The sequence below is a fragment of the Marmota monax genome, unplaced genomic scaffold (genome assembly GCF_021218885.2).
Source record: "Marmota monax isolate L192 unplaced genomic scaffold, Marmota_monax_Labrador192_F-V1.1 WCK01_AAM20220418_F8-fsc00015, whole genome shotgun sequence".
In the NCBI taxonomy this organism is placed as follows: domain Eukaryota; kingdom Metazoa; phylum Chordata; class Mammalia; order Rodentia; family Sciuridae; genus Marmota; species Marmota monax.
In genome coordinates, this window is record NW_026692194.1 from 23395990 (window position 1) to 23404784 (window position 8795).

The window sequence follows — 8795 nt, forward strand, 5'->3', positions numbered from 1 at the left end:
TAAGGGATTCGCTCAGAGGGAGAACACCCTGAGTTCAATCCCCAGCATGGCAAATAAGAAAAAAAAACTCTGTTCAGAGTTAAGATGGTAAACTTGGTTATGTTTCCTAATTTTTAATTTTTTTTTAATTGTTAACCAAAATGTTTACAAAAGAAATCAGTTCAAAATAAATATATTATTGCCAATTAATTCCCCCCTTACATCAGCATTTGCAGGGAGTTGTGTAGTAGGGTGCCCTGGTGCAGGTCCATACTTAATTGTTCACTTGTCTTATGTTCTTCCCTTCTCTTATCTCCTCTGAGATTCTTAAAGCAAGTACTGGATACATCTTCCAAAGGAGGAGAGGGTGCTTCCCACCCCGCCTGCTGGGAAAGGGCTCAAGAGTGGCCTTCCCCTTTTCATGTGTCCATCCATCCCCAGGCCCTAATAAAATTCTCTAACCCTCTCCCTGCCACAGACACATGGGATTTGGACACATGCATTAGCATGTTTAATGGCATTTAGGAGTTGGAATGACTGCAGAGAACAGGAGACTCAAATAACAGTGGCTTAAACAAAATAGGGATTCGTTTCTCTCTTATGCAATGAGAAAACCAAAGGTTGAAAATTTCGGGCAATCCAGCATCTCATGTTCTGCAGTTCCCAGGCTTAGTCTAGCTTTCTCCTCTGTCGAGGTAGGGTTGACTTTCAAACTCATGCTTTCCAGGTGTTTGTTGGAGTCATTGGCATCATGGCCATGATCCAGGCAAGAGGGAAAGTGAAGGCTGTGGTATGTCACCAGCCAAATGTCCTCCCCTTTTAAGGAGCTTTCCTGGAGGCCCAACCCCACAACTTCTGCTTACCTCTCGGTATCCAGAACTGCATAGTTTGGCTACTCCTAGCTTCCAAAACCAGGCCAGAAAATGAAGTGCTGAAGGTGAGCCAATTGCCAAACCCTAACATGGTCAAGATTCTACATGGCCAAGAAGAAGAAGAGAATGGAGAACGGGTGGGGAATTGGCAGCCTGCCCGCGTCCCTAGCTCCAATGCTCCCACTGGAAGTCTCTGGCTGGCAGCTCCCTTCATCATTTGCATCTGCCTTTGTTCCCTGCTCAGGTGACAAACCCCTTGGCAAACAGAAACATGTCAATCATTTTTGTTATTCCTTGTTCTTCTGCCCCAACCTTCCAATTCTATGGTTGCAGATCAGTAAAGGCTTATTGTAAAAAGAAAAAGCAGTAACTATGAGCCATGTATGTCTTGGGATGTTTCCCATTTCTTCCTTGAATATTTTCATCATGTGATCATTTTACATGTCATGAGCAGGTCTAGTAACTCCAGAACACAATGGTGAAATTCCACGAGTCTAGAAGGGCCAAACCCAGGGGCCTTCCCCAGTCTGTTTGTTTGGTCTGCGATCTAGTTACTATCAGTAGCCACAACAATAGTCACTTCAGATCTTTGCGATGCTTCCTAGTTTGCACGGGTCCCTTCATACCCATTATCTCTCTTGTTTTAAGTAAGCCTTTTAAAGAGGGGGGCTGTAATTATCCCTTTTGAACAGATGATGAGATGAAGGCTAAGAGAAGGCACAACACTTGCCCAAAGGCATGTGATGTGAGTTTGAACTTGAACTTCAATGCAGGGCTAGCACACTTGCCATCACATTGGGCCTTGGTTCCCTCGCTTTCGAAATGAAGAAATTAATTTCCATGATTTCAAACGCAGCACTGTGAGAAATAGAATGTGAGGCACGTTTATCTAGCAGTCATATTGAAAAAGTAAAAATAAACAGGTGGAATTAATTTTAGTAATAGAATTTTACTTAAGTCAAAACTATAGTTTCAAAATGTAAATCAAGTTTGTTCGTTTTTGTTTTTGTTTGGTTGGTTTTTGGTGGGGTTTTTTTGTTTTGTTTTGTTTTGTTTTTTGGTTCTGGTTTTCAAACCCAGTGCCTTGCACTTGCTAGGAAAATGCTCTATCATTAAGCTATGCCTTCTGATTCATGATAAAAAATATTAAGAGATTTTAGGACTAGAGATGTAGCTCAGTAATAGAATACCTGCCAAGCATGTACAAGGTCCCGAGTGAGACCCTAACCACCCCACCTCCCAAAAATAAAGAGGGGGGAATATTTTTTTTTCAGCCTAAGTTCTTAGTGAGAGGCATGCTTCCTTAAACCAGGTAAAATTTTATTCATTGTATTTCCAATTTCCAGCACCAACTCACCTAGAAAGATTTTACCGAAAAACCCCTAGGACCAATAAACATGAACATTAGACCCCAAATGACTCTAAGTACAATGTGGAGATTCAACAGCTCAGGAAGCGCACTTTGGGAGTCCAGAGACCCCCACCCCAGCCATGGTTATGTGGATACACAGCAGAAGCTACTGGCCAGGACCATGGGGGTAGAAAATGGGCCAAAGAATTTATGGACTTGATTTGTCAGGAAGTAAGTGAAGCAAAAAAAAGGGAGATAAAAATAGAAAAAGCTTGAGCTGTTTTTCAACAAAAGTGTGTGAGAAAGTTCAGTGGACAAGCACAACACCTAACAGTAGCTAATGAGCTGGTGTCGCAGGTCACCAACTCAAACAACTATTTGGTCACTGACTCAGCTTAATGATTGAAGAACATTAGGCAAAGAGTTTCTGATGCCTTAAATGTACTAATGACAAGGAACATAAAAAAAAGAAAAGAAAGAAAGAAACCAAATGAGTTGGCCTGCCTACCAATTCTACTTAGAAATGTCAAAACCTGGTGCCAGAGAAGCAGAGGTGGGTAGAATAAATAAAGTAGAAACAGACACAGCTGCAGGAAGGTCTCCTACAGCACATGGGTTCAGAGAAATCAGCCACACAAACAGCAGAACAAGGCCCCTCCAGCTCTGAACTCCACTGCTGCCATTTATAATCATCCATACAAGCAGAAAAGTAGTCATAGATTGTGGCATCGTGGCATCTCTGGTGACAAGTCTGAATATCTTTTTAATTTGGGGGGCAGAGGGAGCGGGTACCAGGGATTGAACTCAGGGGCACTCGACCACTGAGCCACATCCCCAGCCCTATTTTGCATTTTATTTAGAGACAGGGTCACACTGAGTGGCTTAGTGCCTTGCTAAATTGCTGAGGCTGGCTTTGAACTCACGATCCTCCTGCCTCAGCCTCCCAAGCCGCTAGGATTACAGGCCTGTTTCATCGCCCCCAGCTCTTTTTAATTTTGACAACACCCTTGAAATCCACAGTCACACAGTGGATGGAATCTCCTTTGGACTAGTGTGAGGCAAATGCTCTCTGTGGGATCTGAAACTTGCTAAATCACTGAGACTAAGTGCTTTTGAAATTTATCCCACAGACCTCTTCACAGCATCTTCTTGGTTAAATCAGAAACTACTTTTGAACTCTCCCCAGTTTCAAATTTATACCAGACCACCAGTGCCATCTTACCCCAAGAAAAAGTGTAGACCAACAGTTAAGCTTGGATGCTGAAGTGGCCTTAGTGGCTGGGCAGTTCCTTGTCCCAGCCACAATCTGACAGTATGGCCTCTCCCTGCTCTGAGTCAGAAGTGAGACCTCCTCCTCCCTGACACCTTGTTCATGATGATGAACACAGGGAAGATGACGAGGAGGATTCTCCACCCCAGAATAAAGGCAGGAGGAAACTCATCATCATCATCATATCATATTCATTATCATTAAAATCCAATGCACCTTCAGTACATCTCAATTCTGATTACCCACATTTTGGGTGTTGAAAGCTCCATGTGGCTAGTGGTCATCACATTGAAACGGTCAGCATCTAATATTTGAAAGTTAAATTTAAAGTTGAGCTTTGAAATTTAAGATTTCATAACCATACTATTTTAGACATTACCTAAGATAGTCATCTCTACACATTCTTGCAATAAAAGAACTGTCTCTGGAGCAACTAACCCCAGAGGACGCTTTAATTAAATCATCACAAAGCACTACTGCCATCTTGTGACTGACCTCTGAATTGCAAGCAAATTCCCCTAGAGGAAATAATCAGACTGCAGGAATGTTTTTCCAAGCGTGTTCTCTGACCACATCTGATCTAGGAGGTTTGTTTAGAAAATGAGCTTTACTGGACCCTACAGAATCATAATCTATAGGGCAGACCTCAAACATGCACATTTTTAATAAACATCCTAAGTGATCTTTATGCACACTAAAACTTGAGAATCTTTGGTTAAAAGATATGCCAACATAATGCAAGCACAGAAAATTCAGTGGCAGCAAATGTCTAAGGACTCATTTTCCCCTAATGCTGCTTTGAGATTTGGAAGACTGCTGCCCTAGTCTTCTGGATTCTATGGAACAGTGTTGTTGTTTCTAGATAGGAAAAAATTAAAAACATCCACCCCCAATACATAGAAAACTGAAAAGAATCCACAATCCCTTTTAAAACACTTAAGGGAAGAAAGAAGTCTGCAGCCACCACCCCAGGCCACCCACACCCCTCTTGGATGCAACCCTGTTAGCTGTGCACGGAGCTCCCATACTCAGCAGGCCTCTGCTCCCTTCACAGCCTGGACCCAGCTAGTGCAAATCTTCCCTGCCCTCCCTCTTCACCTCACTCCCTGCTGCTGCAACTTTGCAACTGTCCCCTCCTTTTGAAACAGCACGTCCTGCCTCTCCCTTCTACCCTACCCCGCCCCGTAATAACTTGTCCCTCAGAATGCAGACCAGGCATCAACTGCTTGGGAAGCCCTCTGCAGAGCCCTCTAGGCTGAGCTCAGTGCCCCTCTTTTCCCCTGAAGTGCCTCATATTGTAATCATAGTGCCTGACTTCCCCCACAGAACCGTGATCTCTTCTAGCACAGGGCTGTGTCTTGTCTCCGTAACTCTAAAACCCGGCAAAACCTCTGTCCCAAATTGGGCATTGTTAAGTATTTGCTGAACGAAGAAGCGTTTTCCAAAAAGTAGTCTGATGTTTTTAAATAATCATCATCTGTACCCATCCTAAGGGAGGTCACTATGGTACATGCATTTAACAGGCATGTTCCAAAGGCTTAGCACCGTCCCTGCTCAGATGCACAATGTCAGGCCATCAGGAGTGGGGAGTGGCAGTAACTGGGATACCCTGAATCCAGTAAGACTGGGAGGGGTACAGGGAGAAGGCAGGAACAGAGCAACCTCGGAATGTCCTCGCCACCTCCCAGGAAGGGAGCCATTTCCCCAGAGGACAGAGGCCTGTTGCATCTTGCCTGCTTAATCTGACAGAAGCCAGCTGCAGTGCTGGGCCTGCCCCCAGGAAGGCGTGCTGAGGCTGGGAACCACATGCTGCTGTTTGCCCCTGGGGACAGGGGCACAGGGGAAGGGTAACTGACTTGTCTCCCAAATTTATTTATTAATTCCTAGCTGCACCATTTGATGTGGTTTCCAGGAGGCACACCGTTGAAGTCGGCTCTGTCCCTTCCCCGCCCACCCCCAACCCACACTGCTTTGGCCCCAAGGGAGGTGGGTGAAGCTCAAGCCAGCCTGGCAGTAAGATTTAGCAATTGAGGGGTGGGTGGGGAAGCAGAATAAAGAAAAGATGGGAAGTTTGCAATCCAGATATCAACCACACGTCTAAACTTGCATCCTATAGGAGATAAGGCCCCCTGACCACATCTGAAGAGGCAGGGCAGTTGTGGAGTACAGGGAGAAGGAAGGTTCTCCCCCACCACATGCAAGCCTGGAAGGATTCCCCCTAATACAGGAGAGGGGTGGAGCCTGAGAGTAAAGGGTGGGGTTCATGACTTGGGTGAATGTAGCCGCAGACCCCAGCCAGAGGAACAGGAGTCAGGCCCCACCATTCTCCACCACCGACACAAGGTGATGCTGTCCTGACCTTCAGTCATCAAAGGGCACAGCAGAATGGTATGCTTCATGCAGAGGACTTCAAAACTGGACCCTCTCCAAATACTTTGAGGGTTGTTTTGTTTCGTTTTGTGGGGGTTTTTTCTTTGTTTTTATTTGGGGTTTTGGTTTTGGTGGTACTGAAGATTGAACCCGGGGACACTCTATCATTGAGCTGCATTCCCCAGCCCTTTTTACCTTTATATTTTGAAGAGGGTCTCACTAAGCTGCCCATATTGGTCTTGATCTTGCCATCCTCCTGCCTCAGCCTCTCAAGTAGCTAGGATTACAGGCATGTGCTACTGTACCCAGGTGGACTCTCTCCAAAGAGAGATCTTACCCTCTTCCAAGGATGGAAGATAGAACCAGGAATGACAAGCTAAGAGGGAGATGAGGACGGAGCACAGGAATTCTCGATGCTTCTTCATGCACATGTTCCTGGTACAGACCAAGCAGGGCTGTGAGCTGAGGGCACAGACTGGGCCCAGCAGACCCAGTTCCAGGAGGGCAGCAGTGACCGCTTCTGAGTAGCACAGGCCCATCCAAGACCGGGTACAGCACCCTGTCTCCTGGCCACTCAACCACTTACCCCACTCACCCTGGAGAAGGAAGTAATGAGGAAGAAATTGTCCAAAGACCTCAGAAAGTAAGCAGAAATTCAGAGGCAGGGGCCCCTATCCTCTGAGACTCTAGAAGACCTGGCCCAAGTCCCAATGCTTACACCCTGAATTCTACTGAATTGTTCCAGTGGACTGATGGCACCCCTGGCCCATGTTCACAGTCTGGAAGCCACCCACCCCTCCGTCACCCCCACCCAAGGTGCCACTCACACCCACATGAGGCGAGCATGTAGAGCTGGCCTCGCCCAAGGGGGTGACGAGGCTCTACGGCCTCTGCTGTTGTTCCCAACTTTCCTCCCGTGGCCTCCCTCAGTCCCCCCTCCGTAGGAACGAATTCTTCTCCATTTCCCTCACAGACTCTTTTCCCTCCACCCCATTTCTGCTTCCTGCTTCTCTTTCCACTTCCAAAGACTCTTTAAAAGAACAAAAGTATGTCATTTTCAGGAACGTGAATGGAACTTGAGAGCATTGTTAAGTGAAATAAACCAGACTCACCGAGTCAAGGGTCATGTGTTTTGTCTCATATGTGGAAGCTAGAGAGAGAGAAAAGGAAAAACGGAGAGGGAGCTCATGAAATTAGAAGGGAGACCCATAGAGTAAAGGAGAGGGGCCCGGGGGAGGGAGGAAGGGAGGGGAAGGGAGGCACCAGGGGATGCACTGGGCCAAATTGTGTTATGTTCATTCACAAATCCATCACAATGAATCCCACTATTATGTATAATGATAGTGCACTGATAAAAAATTAATTGGAAAAAGAAAAACCCTCTGTAATGCACTCAGCTAAACCAGGCGCTGCGCCCTCACCCCCAGGCCCTGCCCCTCAGTGCCAACGAAATAGTATCAGAAACTACAAAATCCTGGAAGTTTCTCTTCCTCCTCACCCCGCAAGCCTCCCACACCAGACTCTGCAAGGCTCCTTTGAAAGGGAGGATTCACAGTCTGCTTCCACTCCTGAACGTCTCTGTTCTTGGGCCAGACCAAGGAAATTCTTTCTTTGTGTCCCTGACCCTCGTCATGGACCGAGGGCCACACTAAGAGACCCGCGAGACACTTGCCTCAGGTGCAAACTGTGAGGGAATGCCAAAAGTCCTCAGCAGGCAAGACCAACAGTTGAAGCCATATCTTTAAAAATCAAAATTAAAGCAAAATATCCTCATTGAATGAAATATCAAAATTTTACATAAAGACAAGATCTGTATGACAGATGCTCCCCTTCGTCTCAGGCTGGAACAAGGCAAGGTGCCCCTGAGCCGTAGCAGAAGGTTCAGGAGCGCACCGTGGGCAGCTGACAAGGGCTGAAGAGTCCTCCGTGACCAGCAGGATGTTGACTTCCGTCAGGGCTGGCTTGAGAGTGTGCACCAGGCCCTCCATGCAGAGGCACCTCGGGGACAGCTGAGGGTCCTTCATTAGCCCAACCATAACACAGCCCCCAAAGCAGCTAGGACCAGGAAGAACTTCAGCCATGTGGCCAGTCAAGGGCTGGATACTCCAGTTTTCATGGCACCTGGGGGTGAGAGGTGTAGAGGGGTCGCGAGGAATGCAGAGGGAGGACAGAGGGGCTGGGGGGGGCAGGGATCAGGAGGCGGGGCGAGGGCAGGGGCAGCAGTGGCCTTTCTTCCCTGCAGCTGCCTCAGCTGCCGGGCCTGCTCGGGCACGCTGGTTGGCCCGATGAGTGCTCATGTCAGATGCCAATGGAACCTCCACCCCCCCATCCACCCCCAGGCCACTGGGATGTGTCAGCAAAGGACACCTGGCTCTGGAAACCCTTCACAGTGGAGGGGAGCATTAGAGGTGGAGCAGCCATCAGTACAGGGGACCCTGGTCAAGGGACCCAGGGTGCAGGAGCTGCTGGGTTCCTGACCTGCATGGTACAAGCTCACACTTGCTCAACTGCCCAGGACTCTAGCAACGTATCCACAAGGAGGGTCTCCCTTCCCCGCCAGACAGAGTCACACCAACACATGACTCTGCCCCCCAAGACTCTGGAATCAGCTTCTTCTCCCGAAGGGAAGCCTGTGGCTGCTCAGTCAGGCCACAGAAGAGACTAGCTGCCTCCTTTCTCCAGGACCTTCCTCTCCCCCAGCCCCAAGCCAAGGCCATTTCCTAGGAGGTTCTTACTGCCTTTCCTCGGAACTTAGGAAGCACTGAGCTCAGGATGAGTGTGAGGAGGTGTGTCTCCGGCCCTCAAAGGCCAGGGGGACAGTGGGGAGGAGCGGGATGGAATCACAACCTCAGGCCCAGGGATGCACCCTCCAATCTGCTCTCTGCGTGTGCGAGCACATGCCTGTGGTTGTGGGAAGGTTGAATCAGTATCCACCCATCGAGGAGGCCCAGGC

General features: G+C 47.9%; 1 pseudogene; it reads left to right on the top strand.

Moving 5' to 3' along the window:
* The first annotated feature begins 2266 nt into the window (after positions 1–2266).
* On the top strand, positions 2267–4816 carry LOC124077790 (transcription factor Dp-2-like; annotated as a pseudogene).
* Positions 4817–8795: the final 3979 nt, after the last annotated feature.